Genomic DNA, 23,760 nt, shown 5'->3' on the forward strand with positions numbered 1-23,760 from the left:
TTCTTGTCACGTGTGTGGCGGACGCGAATAGTTCCCTTGGAAGTGACAACCTCTGCTGCGTTGGTACCGCCGCCTAGTATCCGTCCGATACTGCGACAGGACGAATTCGTGACGCTGTTACGTTCAGGGGTCATATAGGCTGCACGCCTGCCTGAGGTGCCCGAAGGGTTGCCGGTAGCTTTCACGAAATCTCCGATATAGCAAAAGGTGCATGTTACACAATCCCACCGAAGACACACATACAGTCGTAACAAATGAGAAACTAAAATTTTGTAAAGAGACTCCAAGTTTCTTAATAGTTACGGCTAAATGTGTGTCTTCCGACTAAAACTCTGCATTAATACTGCTTCCGTAGCGTATTGGTTAGCGTCGCGGTCTGCAGTGCAGAAGGACCCTGAGTTAGATTCCCAGTATGAGCAACGTCTAGAACTGGACCCGCTCAACCTCGTGATGTCAGATAAGGAACTGCTTGAATAAAGAAGCACCGACATCATTCATCTACTGGAAATAATGGTGGAAGAACTAGCACGTGCTGACCACATGTCCAAAGGTCATAGCCGGCCGAAGTGGCCGTGCGGTTAAAGGCGCTGCAGTCTGAAACCGCAAGACCGCTACGGTCGCAGGTTCGAATCCTGCCTCGGGCATGGATGTCCTTAAGTTAGTTAGGTTTAACTAGTTCTAAGTTCTAGGGGACTAATGACCTCAGCAGTTGAGTCCCATAGTGCTCAGAGCCATTTGAACCATTCCAACGGTCATAGACCGCTCCTCGTTCTGCCTTCTATGCAGCAAGTCGGCCAGTCGTAACAGGCTTAATGAGTAATAGGTGAGTGGTTTTGATTAAACTTGCATACACTGACGATGTTGGTATGAAACAGTACGAGAACGTAAAAGAGAAGGAATATTACGGTTTAACAAAAAAATGGCTCTAAGCACAATGGGACTTAACATCTGAGGTCATCAGTCACCTAGACTTAGAAGTACTTAAACCTAACTAACCTAAGGATATCAAACACATCTATGCCTGAGGCAGAATTCGAACCTGCGAGCGTAGCAGCAGTGCGGTTCCGGACTGAAGTGCCTAGAACCGCTCGTCCACAACGGCCGGCTTAGGGTTTAACGCCATATCGCCGAGGTCACTGTAGAAGTAGCGCAAGCTCAGGTTGTATAAAGATGCCGAATGAATTCGGCAGTTCCTTTTACTGTTTGCCTTAATAATTTTTGAACATTACCGAAACCTTAATCAAGACGCCTCGATGTGTGTTCGAGGCGGGCGCTTCATCTCGCAAAAATCCACTGAATAACACAACTACAGGAAATGTGTATTTTATTTACTGCATATCTGTTTTTTCTTCATTTAGGACAATCTAAAATAAAAGTAACATATTATGGAAGGAATACCAATGCATGCTGATAAATAAAAAGAGTATAAAGGTAACCGATTGCCTGTGTTATAATAAAGTGTCCTGAATTTCATAGATACGAAAGATGATGAGGGTTTAACTTCCCGTCGACGAAGAGTTCATTAGAGACTGAGCACCAGCTTGGATTGTAGAATGACGGGGAATAAAATCGGTTGTGCCCTTTTCGAAGAAACTATCCTGGCACTTGCCTTAAACGATTTAGGAAAATCACGGAAAACCTAGATCGGGATGGACGTATGGGTATTTGAGCAGCCTGCCTACCGAATACGGTGATTTTCCATTCTATATTACACCCCTATATAGTACATACTTCAAATCATTGATAACAAGGTCTTTCTTCTTCCGGACTTTACATGCAATTCTATAGCCAGTAGTATCAAAACACATGCTGTTAGCTTTTAGATTGGCACATTTAGACCCCTTTGCATTCATATTTTTTTACATCCCTACTTTTTGTTGTGATCTTCAGTATTTTAGGGGCCAACATACCCACCAAAATAGAAGATCTACTTTTGTTACATTATGAATACCGATTTTAATTCCTTTCTCGGTTTGCTTGCCTTGATTACTGTACAAGAATTCCATTGACTTGGCTTGTATTTTATTAAATCATTCTTGAGTCGTCCTACTTAGTAAACTGTGAAATGTAACCCCCCAAATATATAAAATATTTTGTCATTCCCACTCTCAGACCTTGTAGTCTGCAAACAATAATGTCGATATCTCGGTTACCTGTTAATTTTAAGAACAGGTCGGTTTGTTTCTTGCCAGGCTTGAATCAAGTGGTCCATCTAAATAATGAATAATAACGCTGATGGTGCCCCTGTCTTAGTCACGGAGAATTTCTACGGTTTCCCTGGATCGCCTAAATTAAACGAAACTTAATCCTGCCTAGTAGATGGAGGTACAAAACACTCAGAGATCCTCCGGTAAAAGATAACCATTCGAGTTACAACACTTTCATCGGTCGCTGTTAGATATGGACCAGCTTAGTCGAATGACTTAATCGAATGTATGCGAGAACGCACCTAAAACTTGTTCTTCCCTCAAGAAGACCGTTTTACAGAGAAATGAAATAAAATATTCTGTTTATTTTAATTGCAGATAACAGCTTTACAGTGCATTCTCCCTTTATGTTTCAGACGCTGATCTTCACCTTGTAACCTGCAGTACTGAGAAAACCATGGTAAGTATCTGTCGTTCCTTTCCACTAATCTCAGTAATATAGATGTATGCTGTCCAGCAGAGGCCAAGCTGGTCTATGTTGTCGACTACCCACTGACAGCTCTTTCTAGTATTCATCTTCCATAGGCATTTAAAGGTTAACGTCAGTCACATCTACCCTCGATGTTACAAGCCAACTTCTTCCGAATATTTCGGAAGCATCGTATGCGCTGAGGAAGGTTATACGACTAAATACTATGCTTCTCTGTAACATGAGCGCCTATAACTGGAAGGAAATTGACCAGGTATTGTATTGGGGAAAAGTGTATGGCACACCTGCTTGATGTGTGAGCCCTACATCTATCTCCAAAGCATTTACTTAACGTAAACGAAACTTTTATTTCATACACCATTATCGGACAAAATTAGTGTTGTATGTTTGTTAATTAACGATTTTCCCATGTACTAGTGTAGGGCAATGTTATCACGCTGCGTACTTTCTGAGATGAACAACAATGTTTACTCTAGATGTTACATTCATTTCGTTGCATATGTGTCAGCAGTTTTAATAGTGGTGGACGCTGTCTTTGCTTCTGGAATAACGCTGTGTTCTTACGCGTAGTTATAGCATCAATACGGAAAGTGCGTTCACTATTTTTTTATGTTAAGATGTCATGTGAACTATGCTTCTAGTTCTTGATAGGAGTGCTTACGTGATGCCTTGCGTATCAGCGCTATTTATTTTGTGCCAGTTTGTGTTCTTTTCTAATGTTAGTTCTGTCAACTTATATTCCCTCACCACTTCAGCTGAAAAACAGACTTACGACGTGACGACTGATACGGCGTCAACATTTTGGACAGTCTGCATTGGTTGTTTTCCATAGAGTCTTCACGCAATCGTGAATGAACGCCAATCCCTGAGAGTTTGACAGGATTGGGAAACGTTTCGGAAGCGGTGTGAACGAGGTGTGGACCAACCAATGTCCTGCAGTGTAGTTTTATGGTTGATTATAATTTCACTTGCGGCTTCGGCCACGTACGCATACAGCACATAAACTGCACACTTGTCATTCTCCCCATCTCTGTCCATCTCCTCCTCCCCCATCTCAGGATGGTTCCTATGAAAGGGCACGGCCGACTTTCTTCCCCATCCTTCCCTAATCCTATGGGACCGATGACCCCGCTGTTTGGTCCCCTCCCCCAAATCAACCAACCAACCCCATCTCTGTCCATATCCTCTTTCCCCTCCTCTTTGTCCATCTCTCCCTCCCCCTCTCTCTGTCCATCTTCCCCTCCCCCTCTCTCCGTCCATCTCACCCTCTCCTCTCTCTCTGTCCATATCCTACTCATGCCTCTCTGTCCATCTCCTATGGCCCAACCATGCCAGTGGGAGCTATGGGGCTCTTACCCTCAGAGTACTTCTTCCCAGATAATGTGTACTAAATTTGGTTGGGGAACCAATACTGGGCAGACAGCCTCCTATCGTCGTTGACGCAGCAGCCCATTCCTCAGACTCCAGCAGGTGGCGTTTAACTTCTAGCCCAATTAGGCATCATTTAGCATATCAGTTAGATGTCTTGGGGCCCTCTTCTCACAGAACTGTACAAAACCGTACACAGGGATTTTGATGAAAGGAACGATCCTTTCAATACCGCCACAGAATCAATGGAGATGTATGAGCTGGCATTATCTCCACGTAATAAGAGTAGGATTTTTTGTTGATTGTTACAGTCAACAAGTCCTGAGGATGGCCGCTATAACACTTACGAAACGTCGGACATTTTACCATGTCACTATTTTATTTTATAAGATGGTGCTGTATTTCACTTATAAGGATTTTAGTCCTTTCACTGCTGGGTGCTCCAGAACAGTGCACACATCCGTGTGCGGTCAGGATACTCCACACGGTAGTACCCGCCATATTGAGTATAACATGGTTCTTTGGGGAATCTAAAATGTGTAACGTTACAAAGATCCACATTGCAGAAATGACTTGTGTGATATATTTCGAAACAAGCCACAACACACAGTCTCACACCACTTGTTCACAGCAGAAACGCGATTCCTTTCGTTTTTTGTTCTTGTTGCACATTATGCCTCCCCCCCCCCTTACAGATCTGTATTGTTTTACTGACAATTCAACGATGCCTGGAAAATACCTTTCGTGCATCCACAATGGATCTGCCTCGTCCAATAGACGACTACCTGATGCGTTCCTTTCTTGGTGTTACGTCTCTAAAGTCTCATGAATGAGGCTGAGATGAAATTAGTTGGCTGAAATATACTTGTCGGTAGGAATCTTGTAAATATCGAGGCAGATAACATGTTCAAGTGGTGAAAAGGAGCATCTCAGTGTTTTGCGCACACATTCCGACGCCCTTGTAGTATGTCGTACTTGTCCACTGAACCCAACACAAATTTTGGTTAAATTTTCCGGTGTTGGTTTAGCGGTTCATTTTCACCGCTGATTTCATTGCAACTCTATGGCATGTCATCAACATACATGTGCCTCTTTTGTAATGCCACTTGAAAGCCATCGTAGTGTCTGTTCACCTAAATTTCATCTCACGTCTTTGCTGTTCGGCTTCAAGTTTTGGCTTAGTTTTTCTTTTCATGCGAACTGTATCTGTTCCATTGGTTCCCTCTTTATGATAGTAATGGAATAGATATAGACTTTTATACCAATTATCCACATATAGCGTATGCTCTGCAACGTGCATTTGATAAGAAAATTTCCAAACTTTTATATCCGACTCTTAGCTCCTGCCAGATGAAATATGTCGTGAATACTGAAGGCATGACGACTGTGCCCAGATAGACACGTAGGTAGTAGTTGTTACAGCTGTGCTGCGCATGTGTTTCTCTACTAAATTCCTCCACAGAATTTTCTAGGTTAACGCACACTAACCTTTGTGAAAGTGAAAATGGCATGAATCACTCCAAGATCGGTAGATGTGGAGAACAGTGAAGACGTAAGTGATTAACATGGCAGAAAGATGGCGTGCACGTAGATCCAGCAGAGTGGTCTTTTGTATGCCAGGGCAGACCACTGTCAAGCCACGCTCAATTGACGCGAAGCCGTCGAGCGAAGTAAAACCGTGCAAGAAAATGCCTTACAGAGAGGCAAGCTAATTCCGGTATGGTTCGCCGACGTCAAATGGCGCAATATCAGCATCTGAGTGTATTCAAATGGGGCAATATGATTGGTCTCATACACGGCACGCTGCTATGACAGTAATGCACATGTGGAACCAGTGAATAGTAGAGGATCGCTCAATGTGACCACACGCTAACTTGCCTACATGACCTTAACTTATAGAATAGCCTTATCCACAGCGTTGACACAACTTTGATGCGCAGCAACTGCTGTGATTATATCCGGTTCGACACCTTCTGCTGAAGACCGGACTGGTGGAATGCACTCCACTGTGTCGGGTCCCGCGGACCAGAAACCACTAACGCCTCAGACTCAGACGGTTATGAGCATGCGAACCCCGTTACTGGCGTGCTGAGTGGCAAGATTTAGTGTTTTCGGACGAGTCCCAAGTCAACTTATAATACAGTGATGGCAGCGTACGTATTACACGCTATCACGGTGACAGCTATCGGGAATACTGCATTGTCGAGCAACATAGCTGTTGGCTATAATGAGAGATCTGACCTCCTACTTACTGAGGACAGTCTGAGCAGCAGTCATTATATCAGGGACATCTTGGAGCCCGAGGCAATATCCTTCCTGCAGGCAGCATCACATGCCATATCTCGGTAGGACAATGCCCCGCCACGTGTGTTGAGGAAAGTGCAAACCTTCGAAGAACCACCACTTCCCTGGCCTGCATGTTGGCCTGACATGTCACCCTAGGAACATATCTGGAATATGATCGCTCTGGTACTTCACTGACCACTGTCAATGGTTTATGGACATGTCTACAAATTCCGTGGCAGTATCACTCAGCATCATATCCAGGCCTTCATTTATTCTGTCCTACATTATTTAGAGGCTCTGATACATGCAGCACGTTACGGTTTCACACTGCACTGAATTCTCATGGCAAAAGTGCATGTACAATTCTCTAATCCTAATCATTTGTGTACTGTCATGTCCCTCATCTGTAGACTATATTTCATTGTAACCAAATGTCCTGTTTTCAACAACAGTAGTGTATAGGGGAACAGCGGCTTGTGTCGGCCACTTAATCCAAAATTAGTATAAAACTTGTTTTCAAATAAGATACAACTGTATTAAACCTTTATGTGAACATTTGTTTTGAGGTAAATGGTGAAAAACAGATTGCTAACACAACTAAACACAGAGAGAAGAGATTTTCAGTGACTTAAAATTCTAGATGTTAATAACTTTTACTGGCAGAGTGGACCATACAACTCAATATAGGCTATTTAGAAAAATGCTTTTCTGTGGCTGATAAACGAATGTAATCTGTTTGTGCAATATCATGAAAAATGAAAGGAAAAACTTATAAGAGAAATGTAGATTTTACAATGGAAAATAACATTTTGCACCTTTCACAAGGCGCAAGTTAGGTAAACGATACTTGTCTAACTTTCAAAGCTGGAATTGAAATAAAATCTGTTTACATTGTAATACAACGAATCCTCAATGTCTGCACAAGGTTCATGTACCCAGTCCACACACCTTTCACGATGCATCCAGTTTCTTTCAGAAGAAACTCCACAAACACATTTGGTGTGAAAACTCCTATGTGAGGTGTCAGACATACCTGAAGAATCCCTACAGCTGATTTTAATCTCCTTTCCAGTATAGTTCTAGGAAAATTAAATCTGTCGGCAGTGCCCATCCCGTCATTTCGTCTTCCAAAACATTTGAAATCTCTTGCATCAATCAGTCTTAGACACTACCCTCGTGCCTATGTGGTAAGCTTCTTCTCGAACCTTGGGGTCGTGCCCTAAAGCGAAAAGAAAAACTGACTTGTACACTGTGATGATGTAATAAACTTTCAGGGGCTTATCTGTTTGAGGTGAGAGACCCTGGTCCAGAAACTATCGACTCGAAAGTTATAAGCTAAAATAGTTAAGTTTTTTAAGGTTGAATAACATGTACACTGTTTCTGTTCGGCTGATATTTATTTACCTCTTACTAATTTTCGGCTTATCAGGCCATCTTCAGGAAACAGTTGACTAGCGTCTGAAAAGGGCACTAGTTCTGAGGTAACCAAGCATTATAACCAAAGATACAATCCCCGACATATAGTGTTGTGCATCAAACTTGCCTCTTGAGATTGAAATTACACTTTACACAATAAACTATGTTAAGCACAATAAATAATTAAACTACACGATATTACAGATTATACGGTTAACAATTTCTGAGGCAATGTCAAGTCCTCACGAAGTCTCAATTATAAGCATTTAATCTACAGCATTGTGCCGTTTAATTGTTTATTGTGCTTAACATTGTCCATTGCGTAAAGTGTAATTTCAACGTTAAGAAACAAGTTTGATGCACAGCAGTCCATGCAAATGATTTTATTGTTGCTTGTAATGTTTGGTTATCTAATAAATAGTGTCCCTTCATGAAGCTAGTCAATTGTTTCCAGAAGGTGGCCTGATAAGCCGAAAACTAGTTTGAAATAAATAAATACCAAAAGAACAAAAACAGCGTATTTGTTATTCAGCCCTAAATATGTAATTTTCTATCAAGAGGTAACGAAAGAATCCATAAATTAAAAATAAAATCTAATACCTCTGTTAGCGGATTACTTCTACTGCAAGCTTTCCTTATTTTGGGTAGAGGACAAGGAATAAAATGTACCGTAAACATAGGCTCTAGCAATCATAACTTAAAAATTAGGATCACTTGTTTAGTAGAAGAGATGTGTTTCACAGTAGCAAAGATGAAGAAGTGATGATAGGTCTTAAGGTAGACATTTCAGAGCCCATGTTGACTGGACACCTCTTTCTTGTTTTGGTCGATACTATCTCCTCCAAAAATATGGAAAGCAAAGTGCCTGCAGTAGAAGTGTTCACTGTTAAAGGTATCGGAACGGTTTTCGCTTGTAATTTTCGACTCAGCCGTTCCTGGAACAGGGTCCCTTACCTCAAATCGATACTTAATCCTTTCTATCATCCCCGAAAGTTTGTAAAGTTATCGCATAATCATCCTGTACGGCATATACCAGCTGACATTGCCACGGTCCATGCTACCCGATTGGCGTTGCTCATTAAAATGTAGCGGAAACCGAAAGCGCCTTTAGTGAGTGGGATTTGATTAGTACAATCCAGTTTACATTGGACTATTTCAATCTTAATACCAATATGATAATATTACACTACTGACCATTAAAATTGCTACACCACGAAGATGACGAGCTACAGACGCGAAATTTAACCGACAGGAAGAAGACGCTGTATTATGAAAATGATTATCTTTCAGAGCATTCACACAAGGTTGGCACCTACAACGTGCTGACATGAGGAAAGTTTCCAACCGATTTCTCATACACAAACAGCAGTTGACCGGCGTTGCCTGATGAAACGTTGTTGCGATGCCTCGTGTAAGGAGGAGAAATGCGTACCATCACGTTTCCGACTTCGATAAAGGTCGGATTGTAGCCTATCGCGATTGCGGTTTATCGTATCGCGACATTGCTGCTCGCGTTGGTCGAGATCCAATGACTGTTAGCAGAATATGGAATCGATGGGTTCAGGAAGGGTAATACGGAACACCGTGCTGGATGCCAACGGCCTCGTATCACTAGCAGTCGAGGTGACAGGCATCTTATCCGCATAGCTGTAACGGATCGTGCAGCCACGTCTCGATCCCTTAGTCAACAGACGGGGACGTTTGCAAGACAACATTGGTTACACATCTCGGTCACCTCTTTTTCGCATCGGCAGCACTTCGAACAGTGGACGTTACATTTCAGATGTGTTGCGACCCGTGGCTCTACCCTTCATTCGATCCCTGTGAAACCCTACATTTCAAAAGGATAATGCACGACTCCATGTTGCAGGTCCTGTACGGATACAGAAAATGTTCGAGTGCTGCCCTGGCCAGCACATTCTCCAGATCTCTCACCAATTGAAAACGTCTAGTCAATGGTGACCGAGCAACTGGCTCGTCACAATACGCCAGTCACTTCTCTTGATGGACTGTGGTATCGTGTTGAAGCTGCATGGGCAGCTGTACCTGTACACGCCATGCAAGCTCTGACTCAATGCCCAGGCGTATCAAGGCCGTTATTACGGCCGGAGGTGGTTGTTCTCGGTACTGATTTTTCAGGATCTATGCACCCAAACTGCGTGAAAATGTAATCACACGTCAGTTGTAGTATAATATATCTATCCAATGAATACCCGTTTATCATCTACATTTCTACTTGGTGTAGCAATTTTAATGGCCAGTAGTGTACTTCTTACTGTCAACAGTATAAACTGATGCTGAAAATTTCAACGCTCAGTAGCTTCAGAACTAAGAAACAAAGTATTTATTTGTGACACGAGCTGTAGAGCTACAATTTATATGACATGGCGGAGTGACATTTAAGCTTTATTACGAGCACTGAATGCGTCCAATGTCCGACAGCAAACCCGAGAAACACCAAGTGGCCCCTACTCCGCGATGACCAGCACTAACAATAAAAAGAGCCTGTATTTTTCGCTTAATGACCGCGGCAGGGAAACTCGGGCGTATACAGAGCAGCAGCGACATACTTTCTAAGCGATTGTGCCAATAAAGCGGAGCCCTCACTCCGCAAAGTCGTGTATACGCATCGCAGGTGTGGGCGCCCGACGAGTGAGCCTCGCGCGGGCAGCCAGTGTGAGCTGCGCTGCCACCGGACAGCCCCAAACGGCCCCCGCAGGCGAGAGGCTGGCAGGCCTGTAATTGGACGGCTGCGGCGTGGCGACGGCGAGCTAACGTTGTGACAGCCGCTAACTCAATAGGCGCTCCCTGCTGCCGCTAGCGGCAGTCGCGCCACGCAGCGCTGCACGCGCGGCGCCGCCGTTTGCTCGTTAGTCTACCCGCTTCTTACACCAATGAAAGCTCCTTATCAATTACCAGTGAACACCCGACTCTCCACAGAATCGAATTCCCACATGTAAAACAGCTTCAAACTTACGATTACTTTACAAGTGGGATAATATGTTACAAGCAATGACGTAAAAAAGTCGCATCATCATGACGGAATTGTACGACATAAACGAAAATTGGCAGACGTGCTTCTACATCTGCAGTATGATGTCTCTTCAAATTCCGCGCCATTCGCACACGACTGGCGCTAATAACGTCGCTATCAGGATGCAAATCAGGTTTGCTGTAAATAAACGCTGTAATGGTTGTGGGTGTTACTTAGATTGGACGTTGTGACGTTCCTTCTCTCCTTCTTCACTCGCCGGGAGGAGACGCGACTCGTAACGATGTTCGTCCCCGTTGGTATGACGTTGAACAGCCCCTGTAACTCTCGTAAGAACACAACTCCTCGCGTGATTTACAAATATTCTGTTATCTGTCCGCAACAGTCTTCTCAGCTTGTGCGAACTGGTAAACTGCAATCGTTTATTTTTATGCCCGGTTAGTTCCGAGATGAAATAAAATCTTGATTCTTGATTTCATCATTACGGTCGTTTTTCACATCATGCATGGCGAGGATGAAATTTTGCTGTCTGCTATTCCGTTGCTAAGTCAAGTTATTAACAACGGTCCGACGTAACACCAGAGATAACTGATGTTGGAGTAAAAGTTTTTTTTTTTTTAATACGCCGTAATACTGGTTTAAACTAATTACTTTTCACTGCCCATTATTCATGTACTCACTTAGTCACTTAAAATGTTTAAAGATTCAATCAACTTGCATTAATACCCATTGTATTGTCCGTTTAATGAGTTAGGCGACACTTAAGATTTACCTTTTGACTCAGATTTGACTGTTCTTTCTATAATTACTTGTTTGTCCCTACAACACACGCACACTGATATGTCATTCAAGGTTAACTTCTGTTCATTTCAGTAATTGTGACGCTGACGACAACTTTTGACTCGTCGTCATACTTGACTTTCTTCATGTCTTCGATTTATTGTGTCCTACTCAAGACTACGAATATTTTTTCTGTCGTTGATCCATTGCTCTCAGGGTTTGTAACTGTTCATCAGTACAAAGGCTAAGTCCGATAAATCAGTATCACTCAATTGAAGTCTAACACTCGTCTTACTATACCGTCGCCTTGAGAACGATGGAGATTAACTTTCTTCAGTCGAATGACACAGCAATACTTCAATCTCTATCTCACGAAATATCAAACTTTCAAAACTGAAACAATCTAATAGCGTTTTCATGCAGACAACTATCGCAAAAGTACTCTAGAGCCACTCAAGAGCAACTAACTAACTGAAAATTTCCGTATCCGAGTTGCATTGTAGTCGCGTTAAATTTCCTTTTTGATGCGGCTACAACTCTCTTCCATGGTAAATGTTATATTTGACTGAATTACTTTCTTGGCTGTAACCTTCGTTCATATGATTTTGAATTTATTCTATAGATATTTGATAAAGAATCTATGATAATCCTTTCATTTTATCTCCCCTTTTTGCATGCTATTCTCAGTATTTGAATGATATAGGTGTTAATCAAACTATTACCAGTGTAGATTTTATCGTCAATAGTTGCCATCACTGTCAAGATGACTCACTTCCCTACTTTAAGTTTCCACAAGGTCCGTTAATTGGGGTTTTCTGTCCCTGGGGCGTTACAACGTGTGGAGTTCATGTTAGTTAAGAAATACTTTAAAGCGACAAACACGCATTATCAACACTCATTGAGGTTGAATAAAGTCATATAATAGGGCTACGAGAAACTGGACGTTGCTTATGCGAATTGCAGGAAGACTTGGCAGGAATGAAGCAACTGTACGTGATTCCTTGCAGAATACGGCCGCACGATGGCCGGGTTCCAGACAGTCCCGTAGCACTCCCGAGAGGGAAGACAATCTTCTTAGGTGTATGGCTGTGGCGCATCGAACTGCATCTGCAGTAACAATCTGAGCAGCAGTTGGCACCACAGTGACACAACGAACTGTTTCAAATCGGTTACTTCAATGACAGCTCCTCGACAGACGCACTGTAGTGTGCATTTCACTGACCCCAAACCACCACCATTTGCGACTTCAACGATGTCAAGCGAGAGCTCATTGGTGGCCAGGGTGGTTCTGCTTCAGTGTCAGTGGTGGCTGTGTGTTGGTTAAAAGGAAACCAGTTGAGGGCCTGCAGCCAGCCTGTTTGCGTGCTGAACATACTGTAACTACACCTGGAATTATGATATGGGTTGCCATTTCATATGAAAGCAGAAGCACCCTCGTGGTTATTCCATGCACCACGACTGCAAATTTGTACGTCAGTCTGGTGTTCGATCTCCTGTGCTGCTATTCATGAACAGCGATTCAAAGAGTGTTTTCCAAAGGACAACGCTCACCTACTTACCGGTGTTGTAACCCATTATACTCTACAGAATGTTTTAACGGGGCATCCTCCTCTAGCATTACTTCTCCTCAATAGTAGTTGTCGATACCAGTACCATTTTTCGAATTTTGGACAGGTCAATATTATCTCAGCTGCTTTTCCGAAAACTTTCATTTAATTTTATACACAGTATGTTATATTGCAAGCCAAAATTTATGAAAAGGAATTACTTTATTGTGGGTGTTACAATCAATAAGTACCAGTTCTGAATGTACAGTTAATTTTTTTATAAACATTTGATATTACTAGTTACTTGGCACACTTAAAGTTTATATTATTAATTACGGAATCTAGTACTGCTTACTATGGTTATTTCTGGATTCATTTATGAGATGTTAATCGATCTAACAGAAATTCGCTTGTCAATGAAGATTGTATACCCTTTGGCACCGAGCGAGGTGGCGCAGTGGTTAGCACACTGGACTCGCATTCGGGAGGACGACGGTTCAATCCCGTCTCCAGCCATCCTGATTTAGGTTTTCCGTGATTTCCCTAAATCGTTTCAGGCAAATGCCGGGATGGTTCCTTTGAAAGGGCACGGTCGATTTCCTTCCCAATCCTTCCCTAACCCGAGCTTGCGCTCCGTCTCTAATGACCTCGTTGTCGACGGGACATTAAACACTAACCACCACCACCACCCTTTGGCATACTGTTATTTCTGCTGAGTGAGACAGTAGTAAGCATGCCTCTGATGTGATAAGACGTATTTTTTAATTTTTTACGAAGAATGTAATTTTGGCTTTGTTAATGTGAAAAATCAAAAGACAGTTTGATATACTGAAATATGACAAAACATATAAACATAACAACAAAAATTCTCCAACAACAACCTTCAAATTTATTTATATCAGTTCAATGATGAGGACCTAAAATGTGAGAATTTCAGCTTCAAGAATCAGACCCCTACACAAGAATAACTGGAGCCAACTCTACGTGAAAAGCTTAGTAAACTAGAAAATTTATTTTAATCTTCGCTCCTCTCAAATCTTCATAAAAGACTAATGTGGACAATAGCTGCAAGTAGGAAGCACGGAGTAGATTACAGTGTTGACATGCCCCTTGGCCTGCTCTGTCTGTAGATTTGTTTCCAATCGAGCACATATGGGACCTCACTGGACGACAACTCCAGCATCATGCACAAACAGCATTCACCGTCCCTGTAAGTGCTGCAGCATGCATATAACTCCATCCCACGAACTGACATCTGGCACCTGTACAACACAATGCATACACGTAAGCATACTTTCTTTGGACATTCTGGTTGTACACCGGTTATTAATGTACCAGCATTTCACATTTAGCTTTTTCAATGGCTTAATTTGCGCTTATATTAACCTTCGATCTTGCGAAGTTAATCACTTAAATTTGTTACTAGACAACTGCATTACAGAAATTTCATTACTCTGCATCAGTTACTTTTTTTTGGAATGTATGTTTAAAGTTTGTTGAATATCATTAAGTGCTCTCATTATCAAACAATGAATGAATATTTTGGTACTTCCTTCTTTTGTCGATCAATGCAATATTTCTACAACTACAGAAGGTTTCTACGCAATTACCTTCTTTTTACCTATGTTTGACCGTCCAGCGAGTTGATTGCCCTTTTTAGAGATGTCCACTCCTCTTCAACTGAAATGCCTAGTCTTGTATTGCTTCTCGTAGCGAAATTCAAACGCGTCTCACCATTTGTTAGTACTTGAGTGTCCCACTTCCTTCCACACTGGTACTTCAAGACGGCTCTCTTAAACTTCAGTCTATATTTCATCATTATTAAATTGTGATCTGACCATTGTGTAATCCAACTGAAATCTTACGGTGTCTCTGGGTCTTTTCCAAGTATAACCCTTCCTCTTGTGATTCTGAATAGAGTATTCGCTATTGCCATCTGAAATTTGTTGCACAACTCAGCCTTTCTCCTCTCTCAGTCCTATTGTTCAGATCATATTCTCCCACAATACTTTCTTCTATTCCTTCCCCTAAAACTGCGTTCCAGTGCGCCTTTATTACTAGATCTTCATCTCCCTTCACATAATGAATGACTCGATTAGTATCCTGTTATACCTTCTCTCTCTCTCTCTCTCTCTCTCTCTCTCTCTCTTCATCTTCTGATTGCGACATCGGCGTGTCTACTCAAGTTATACCATTTTCTGAAGCCATGTTATTACCCTGTATTCCTCTGATCAGAAATCCTTGTGTTCTTTCCATTTGACTTCAGTGAGCCCACGACATTTAGACTGAGCCTCTGCTATTCGGCTTTCAGATTTTCTAGCGTCCCACTACGTTAAACCATCTGACATTCCAAGTACTGATTCGTAGAATGTTGTCAGGTCGTGGATTATTCCATATTTCTCTTTTGAACTTTGCAGTTCCCTCCTGGGTATCCGAATGGGAGATTATTCCGGAATCTTTTGTCAATGGAGAGACCATCATGATACTTTTTCAATTAAGGGTCCCATGTTCTGCGGATACATATTATGTACCATTAATGCAGTGGTTTACGTTCCCTTCTGTATCCTACGCTGCTGATAACCGCTGTTTCTTCCGCCCTGTAGCGGCAGTGTCCCACCCCAAGAACAAGAGAGTGCCCTGAAACTCTGTCCGCTCCTCTGCCCTGTTTGATAAGCCCGCTCGCAGAACGAGGATGACTTCTTATGCCGGAAGTTTTCTGCCACCAATGATGATGATTTTTATTCAAAATTTAACCAGTGACTGCGTTTTAACTTGGGATCCAGCTAAGAAGCCACGCTAGAGTATGGCGAAGAGGAAATAATCTCATAAAAACAGAAAATTTTATCTCACACTTAATGTAATATACACTAGTGATAAGTCTATGTATCTGTCCTTTTTGTGTGTTTGAACATCTTTATTTAAACAACTAGATGAATCTTCATGGGTTTTCCACGTGTAATTTGAGAATAGCTGGTACACCGTATAGTATGTCATCAAAATCGGATCACGGAAATAAATATCACTTTTATGCACAGTAACGTTATTGTGACGCAGAAAGTCGGGATTCGCTACGGTCGCAGGTTCTAATCCTGCTTTAGGTATGGAGGTTTGTGATGTCCTTAGGTTAGTTAGATTTAAGTAGTTCTAAGTTCTAGGGGACTGATGACCTCAGATGTTAAGCCCCATAGTGCTCAGAGCCATTTGAACCAAACTCGGGATTAGCATGGAAGGTCAAGGCCTCTATAATGTCACTCCTTAAACACAACAACTAGCAATCAAAAAATAAATTAACAGTTTATTTTAGACCACATTAATCAGATAGCTAACATACAACCAACATGTGGCCATCATTAAGATAATATCGAAAAATGACAGCTTCCTTCTTAAACAAGCAGCAAATTAGAATTACTTAACGAACAGTAAATTGCATCAGAAGTGATTTAAAAAAATGTGGAATGTGGCACCAAACATATATTTTTTTGAGCAATAACACAAGTTAGATGTTACAGTTAATATAATTTTTTTTTAATTATACATGCGAGTTTATAAAACGGGCAGTGACGCCAGGATGGTCAGGGCAAAAGGTGACTTAACATAAAATTCCGGAAGCAGCTGATCGGTGGTCCAAAACAACACCTAAACGCCGGGGCCCATCCGGGAGTCAATTCCCATTAGACGACACGCCACAGCTTCTGTGCACTGAAGCAGACGTGGCGCCGCTCCCACACACCCCAACACGCATAAAACTAGAACATAAACATACCGCAAAAAACACTACAAATACCAAGCAAACATTAATTAATATAAGTTAAGAGATCAATAATATAAATTAACAAACCAATAAGTGCTATTAATAGTTTCCAAACAATATTTCCTCATATGATTAAGACCGACAATGTGCACAAAGATAAAATGGAGAAATTTCAAGATAAAATTACGTTATTCAAATGCACAACTTCAGCACAAACTAGGTTTTGTGCACCTTAACTTCCTTGCATAGGTCTGCAATGTAACTGAACTGTTTAGGTTTGGTATGCAGCAAATTACAACTAGACTATGACCGAATATCTCAAATAGCTTACAGCCACTACATCTTTGGGGGACGCTGATTTCCTAAAAGGAAGTATTGACTGCTGGTCTCCTTCCGGTCACACACCTTGCTGGCTGCTGTTACTTCATCAACACATACACTAGACCAACCAACCAACCAATCCACAAGTGACAGTCGCTACAACGCAAATGGTTCCACGAAACGAAGGCACCAAAACCACTTACACCTCCGATCGAGAGCGTTGTTCGAGATGGTCTCGAGGAAATGGTCTGTTCGAGAAAACAGGTACCAAGGCAAGGCGAAGAGCAGTGTCCGGAGCTGAGATCAGGGAGGTGCACGAGTAGCTCGCGACCGTCCTGCAAGGTAGACCTGCCGCGCCGCTGCTGGCCGAGCCCGCGTGTTTTGTTCCTTCGTCCCCTGAAGCACGTGCTAGCGCCTCGTAGCGAGTCCGACGACTAACTCCCCTACCGCAAATAGCCGCCGCCAGATCACAACAGAGGCAAAGTTCGTAGTACGCAGGGTAATCGATGGTACTGCGAAAGAGCTGTTGTGCCAAAAAAGGCGCATCACGGCTCAGTTATAAATGCGAAAGTAACTCAGTCTGTTACGTTTTCATGACTAACCCACCGAAACAATTTCGACGAAATTTGGTATGGAAATAGCTTGAACCCTGAGGAAGAACATAGGCTACTTGCGAAATTGTGTAGTGCGAGGTACTTATTGATTTGAAGAATACGAGGTGTGGCTAGAAAAAAACCGGACTAGTACTGGTGAAACAATAGAACGAATGCAATAAGGCTGAAAGTCGCGTGGCCTGTCACGTGACTCTCGCTCCGCCTACTGCTCGAGTTTCATCTGCCTCCTGCACTCAGTCTGCCCGTGGCGTCTGTTTTAAGTAGTTGACGTTTTGTCTGTGCGTCGGAAAATGTTGAGTGTACAGAAAGAACAGCGTGTTAACATCAAATTTAGTTTGAAACTAGGAAAATCTGCAAGTGAAACGTTTGTAATGTTACAACAAGTGTACGGCGATGATTGTTTATCGCGAACACAAGTGTTTGAGTGGTTTAAACGATTTAAGGATGGCCGCGAAGACACCAGTGATGACACTCGCACTGGCAGACCATTGTCAGCAAAAACTGATGCAAACATTGAAAAAATCGGTAAACTTGTTCGACAAGATCGCCGTTTAACAATCAGAGCAGTGTCTGAGTTAACAGGAGTTGACTTGTTGTCTTGTCGAACAAGTTTACCGATTTTTTCAATGTTTGCATCAGTTTTTGCTGACAATGGTCTGCCAGTGCGAGTGTCATCACTGGTGTCTTCGCGGCCATCTTTAAATCGTTTAAACCACTCAAACACTTGTGTTCGCGATAAACAATCATCGCTGTACACTTGTTGTAACACTAAAAACGTTTCACTTGCAGATTGTCCTAGTTTGAAACAAAATTTGATGTTAACACGCTGTTCTTTCTGTACACTCAACATTTTCCGACGCACAGACAAAACGTCAACTACTTAAAACAGACGCCACGGGCAGACTGAGTGCAGGAGGCAGATGAAACTCGAGCAGTAGGCGGAGCGAGAGTCACGTGACAGGACACGCGACTTTCAGCCTTATTGCATTCGTTTTATTGTTTCACCAGTACTAGTCCGGTTTTTTTCTAGCCATACCTCGTATTAGGCGAATTACAGAAAAAACTCATTCTTTGAAAAACTATTTATTCTTTGACTTTTATCTTTATCATATTTGGGAAGATGGTTGTTTTGCTTCATATGCGATTTGTGATACGATTTAAAGTAATTAACACAATGCTTTTACAATCTTCAATTTGTTTAATCCATACTGCCATACGATTTGTTGCATAATGTACACATCGTATAGCACATATTACTTCAGCAGCGTGATGCATAGATACGTGTTCGTATCCTTGTCTGTATGCACTGCTTGGCATCGACCCTGCGCGTGTCGACGCGTCGTGCGTTACGACGGCTTGGGAGGGTGGAGATCTGGCTGCACGTTACGAGCTATGCTTACCCGAACAGGCAGACACGTGAGGGCTGCTGATGTTTTTGCACGTGCAGTAGCTTTCTTACCATCACTCAGCATAACAAAACTACTGATGTGGGAGTGCAGCTGCGGGTAACAGCTAGTGTTCAGTACTTGGTTATAAGAGGCTATGAGCCGCGCGGGGTAGCTGCGGGGTCTGAGGCGCTTTGTCATGGTCCATGCGGCTCCCCCCGTCGGAGGTTCGAGTCCTCCCTCGGGCTTGGGTGTCTGTGTTGTCCTTAGCGTAAGTTAGTTTAAGTTACATTAAGTAGTGTGTAAGCTTAGGGACCGGTGACCTCAGCAGTTTGGTCCCTTAAGACCTTACCACAAATTCCCAAATTTAAGGGGCTATGTCTGGGAATACAGCCCACCAACATTACAGTACAGCGCCACGGGTTGCCTACATATGAGAGGGTAGAGGCCACGATAACGAGAGCCCAAACATCGCCTGCATCCGAACGACGCCAACAACAACAGGTGTGGTTACTGTGAGCTATTCAAGATGCCACTACGTGCGCGTAGTGCGGAATATTTCCTTCCGCCATATCAGGTGGCCACAAATAGTCCGCGGCCAATTCATCCGCCAGCCGGTACTTAAGATTAGAGTAGGATGGGGAAGCGTAGGGAAGAAAGTCGACCGTGCCCTTTCAGAAAAAAAACCATACCGGCATTTAGAATTTAGAATTATATATTAATACGTTCAGCTGCTGACGGCGTTGATTATATCAACGGGGATAGGTGAAAATGTGTGCCCCAACCGGGACTCGAACGCGGCATCCCCTGCATACTTGGCAGACGCTCTGTCCATCTGAGCCACCGAGGGCACAGAGAATAGTGCGACTTTAGGGACTATCTCACGCACGCCTCCCGCGAGACCCACATTCTCACCTTATATGCACAACACTACATACGTAGTGCCCTCAGTGGCTGAGATGGATAGAGCGTCTGCCATTTAAGCAGGAGATCCCGGGTTCGAATCCCGGTCGGGGCACACATTTTCACCTGTCCTCGCTGATATATATCAGCTGAAGGTATTTATATAATTCTAATTTCGTTCCAGATGGCTGCAGCTCATTAATGGTGTCTGTTCTTTCGGACGCCTCCCGCGAGACCTACATTCTCACCTTATATGCACAACACTTCATACGTAGTGCCCTCAGTGGCTGAGATGGATAGAGCGTCTGCCATGTGAGCAGGAGATCCCGGGTTCGAATCCCGGTCGGGGCACACATTTTCACCTGTCCTCGCTGATATACTGTATATCAACGCCCGTCAGCAGCTGAAGGTATTTATATAGTTCTAATTTCGTTCTAGACGGCTGCAGCTCATTAATGGTGTCTGTTCTTTCCGACACGTCCGAAACAACAGACACCATATCCATATAAGTATATACCGGCATTTGTCTGAAGCGATTTAGGGAAGTCACAGGAAACCTAATTTAGGATGGCCGGACGCAGGTTTGAACCCTCGTCCTTCCGAATGCGATACCATTGTGCTAACAACTGCGTCACTTAGTTCGGTCCGGCAGCTGAAGCCAGACCGCCACCCTGGGAACACCGCTACCGGAGCTGCGTGGAGCCGCCACCAGTCTCGGCTCTTCCTACGCTGAGACTTGGCCTCTTGACGCTCAGCCACCAAGACTTTGGTATCTCAACTTATTACTGTGATTGTGCTCTGGGACTGTCGTTTCATCTTATGGACCAAAAGACATCATAACGTAATCCATGAAATAGACATTCTAGGCGAACTGTGTAGTCTTTATTAATCCTATCGCTAGTGTTAAGCTACTATGTTAAAGTATTTTGTGTTCTTGTTAACCAATGCTTCAAGACAGAGAACTGTGAATTTATGTTTTTACTAATAAACTTGTTTATTGTGTGCCTACGTCTAAATTCTTTTGCACCAAGCCCGCTGTGGGCCAATTTACAATATATATTTCAAAACAACTCCAGTTCAGCTGACCATGTACCTAAACCTACTTGAGACCTAGGATGACTGAAAAGAAGTTAGATATTGGTCCCACGTATTCTGAAAAGCTGAATATGGGAGCAAAGACGTTACATTTTCTTCAATCACATAACTGTAGTTCAGGCGTGTGAGCTAACAACCATCTTATTATAATCCAGAACGAAGTTGGCTGAATAAGCTGAGTTGACTATCACAAGTCAAAGCATCTTACTACGAGGCAGAATCGGCACGCCGACATCGCGGCAGCAGGCGGAGGGTAAGAGTGCGTCTTTGTCTACCGGCCACAGGTCCTCGCAAACGGATTCAGCAGCCAAGCTTCCTAGTTTGTTAAGTCCCGTCAAAGGTCAGGTGACCTCCTAAGACATAACTTACTGTTTCCAACCAGAGATGTACTACTACAGCAGACGGATAAGTGATTACAGATCTTTGAGGCAGACAAGTGTCTATCGATGCGCTCATGAATACGAGACATGAAAGGTGTGTAACAGCAGTCATCTTTCAAAATACTACATAAGATATACACTATTCAGTCGAATCCGATGTAGGGCTACCCATTAAACTGTGTATACCTTGTGACACGATGGGAAACACATGGGGTATGGGGATTCTGTAATGGCTCTACATATGTATCTCTCCATGCAGTGCTCTTACCCAGATTACGCCTGCATGCTGTCCGGCACTGCCTCCAGGCATATGCTGCAGACTGCTGACGAGAGTCGATACAAAGCTCTGTGCCTTTTCATAGGAGGTCTTGGATACACCGCAACGAAAGAATTGTTAGTGTAAATGATTGGAAGTACACCTACCAGAGCGGAGATAATACATCAGCAGAAATTTATTCTGAAACTCCTGCAGCGCTTCGATGATGTGCTGACATACAAAATTTGCGGCCTTCCAGTGCTACACCTACCGTTAATGAACCATAAAGTGGGACGACCACTTGCGGAGGGACTTCCAGCCCTGAGAAAATACCAGAAAACGACTCAAAAAACGCAACAGCTAATCTAGTTTGAGCAAGAGTATGAACGTATCAAACAGGAACTAGACGTGCGCATTAATCTGGACTGGTTTTGGTGACACATTAATCAATAACAGCAATTTAGAAGGCTTTCTAGAAAAATCATCAGGTGCCGCATGTGTGTGGGTCTAAATACAAGGATACCGTCCGCTGTGCCTACGCAAATATTAAAATAAAAAGAATGAACGATTTTGAATAGCGAAAGAGGTATCAATCTACAGGACTGAAGTCATAGCCATTGAACGGGCACTGAGATACGGCATGACCACAGCATCTACCGATACCGTAATACACTCCTGGAAATGGAAAAAAGAACACATTGACACCGGTGTGTCAGACCCACCATACTTGCTCCGGACACTGCGAGAGGGCTGTACAAGCAATGATCACACGCACGGCACAGCGGACACACCAGGAACCGCGGTGTTGGCCGTCGAATGGCGCTAGCTGCGCAGCATTTGTGCACCGCCGCCGTCAGTGTCAGCCAGTTTTCCGTGGCATACGGAGCTCCATCGCAGTCTTTAACACTGGTAGCATGCCGCGACAGCGTGGACGTGAACCGTATGTGCAGTTGACGGACTTTGAGCGAGGGCGTATAGTGGGCATGCGGGAGGCCGGGTGGACGTACCGCCGAATTGCTCAACACGTGGGGCGTGAGGTCTCCACAGTACATCGATGTTGTCACCAGTGGTCGGCGGAAGGTGCACGTGCCCGTCGACCTGGGACCGGACCGCAGCGACGCACGGATGCACGCCAAGACCGTAGGATCCTACGCAGTGCCGTAGGGGACCGCACCGCCACTTCCCAGCAAATTAGGGACACTGTTACTCCTGGGGTATCGGCGAGGACCATTCGAAACCGTCTCCATGAAGCTGGGCTACGGTCCCGCACACCGTTAGGCCGTCTTCCGCTCACGCCCCAACATCGTGCAGCCCGCCTCCAGTGGTGTCGCGACAGGCGTGAATTGAGGGACGAATGGAGACGTGTCGTCTTTCAGCGATGAGAGTCGCTTCTGCCTTGGTGCCAATGATGGTCGTATGCGTGTTGGGCGCCGTGCAGGTGAGCGCCACAATCAGGACTGCATACGACCGAGGCACACAGGGCCAACACCCGGCATCATGGTGTGGGGAGCGATCTCCTACACTGGCCGTACACCACTGGTGATCGTCGAGGGGACACTGAATAGTGCACGGTACATCCAAACCGTCATCGAACCCATCGTTCTACCATTCCTAGACCGGCAAGGGAACTTGCTGTTCCAACAGGACAATGCACGTCCGCATGTACCCCGTGCCACCCAACGTGCTCTAGAAGGTGTAAGTCAACTACCCTGGCCAGCAAGATCTCCGGATCTGTCCCCCATTGAGCATGTTTGGGACTGGATAAAGCGTCGTCTGACGCGGTCTGCGCGTCCAGCACGAACGCTGGTCCAACTGAGGCGCCAGGTGGAAATGGCATGGTAAGCCGTTCCACAGGATTACATCCAGCATCTCTACGATCGTCTCCATGGGAGAATAGCAGCCTGCATTGCTGCGAAAGGTGGACGTACACTGTACTAGTGCCGACATTGTGCATGCTCTGTTGCCTGTGTCTATGTGCCTGTGGTTCTGTCAGTGTGATCATGTGATGTATCTGACCACAGGAATGTGT

At 43.8% G+C, this 23,760-nt stretch overlaps 1 protein-coding gene across 1 annotated transcript in view; it reads left to right on the plus strand.

The window, feature by feature from the left end:
- Positions 1 to 23,760, plus strand: part of LOC124619319 (protein turtle-like) — a 906,568-nt gene that overhangs the window by 234,752 nt on the left and 648,056 nt on the right. Inside the window, exon 2 of the mRNA XM_047145628.1 lies at positions 2,564 to 2,607. The gene's annotated coding sequence lies outside the window, so the exon portion shown is untranslated. The remainder of the gene's footprint in view (positions 1 to 2,563; positions 2,608 to 23,760) is intronic.

The sequence above is a fragment of the Schistocerca americana genome, chromosome 6 (genome assembly GCF_021461395.2).
Source record: "Schistocerca americana isolate TAMUIC-IGC-003095 chromosome 6, iqSchAmer2.1, whole genome shotgun sequence".
Lineage (NCBI taxonomy): Eukaryota > Metazoa > Arthropoda > Insecta > Orthoptera > Acrididae > Schistocerca > Schistocerca americana.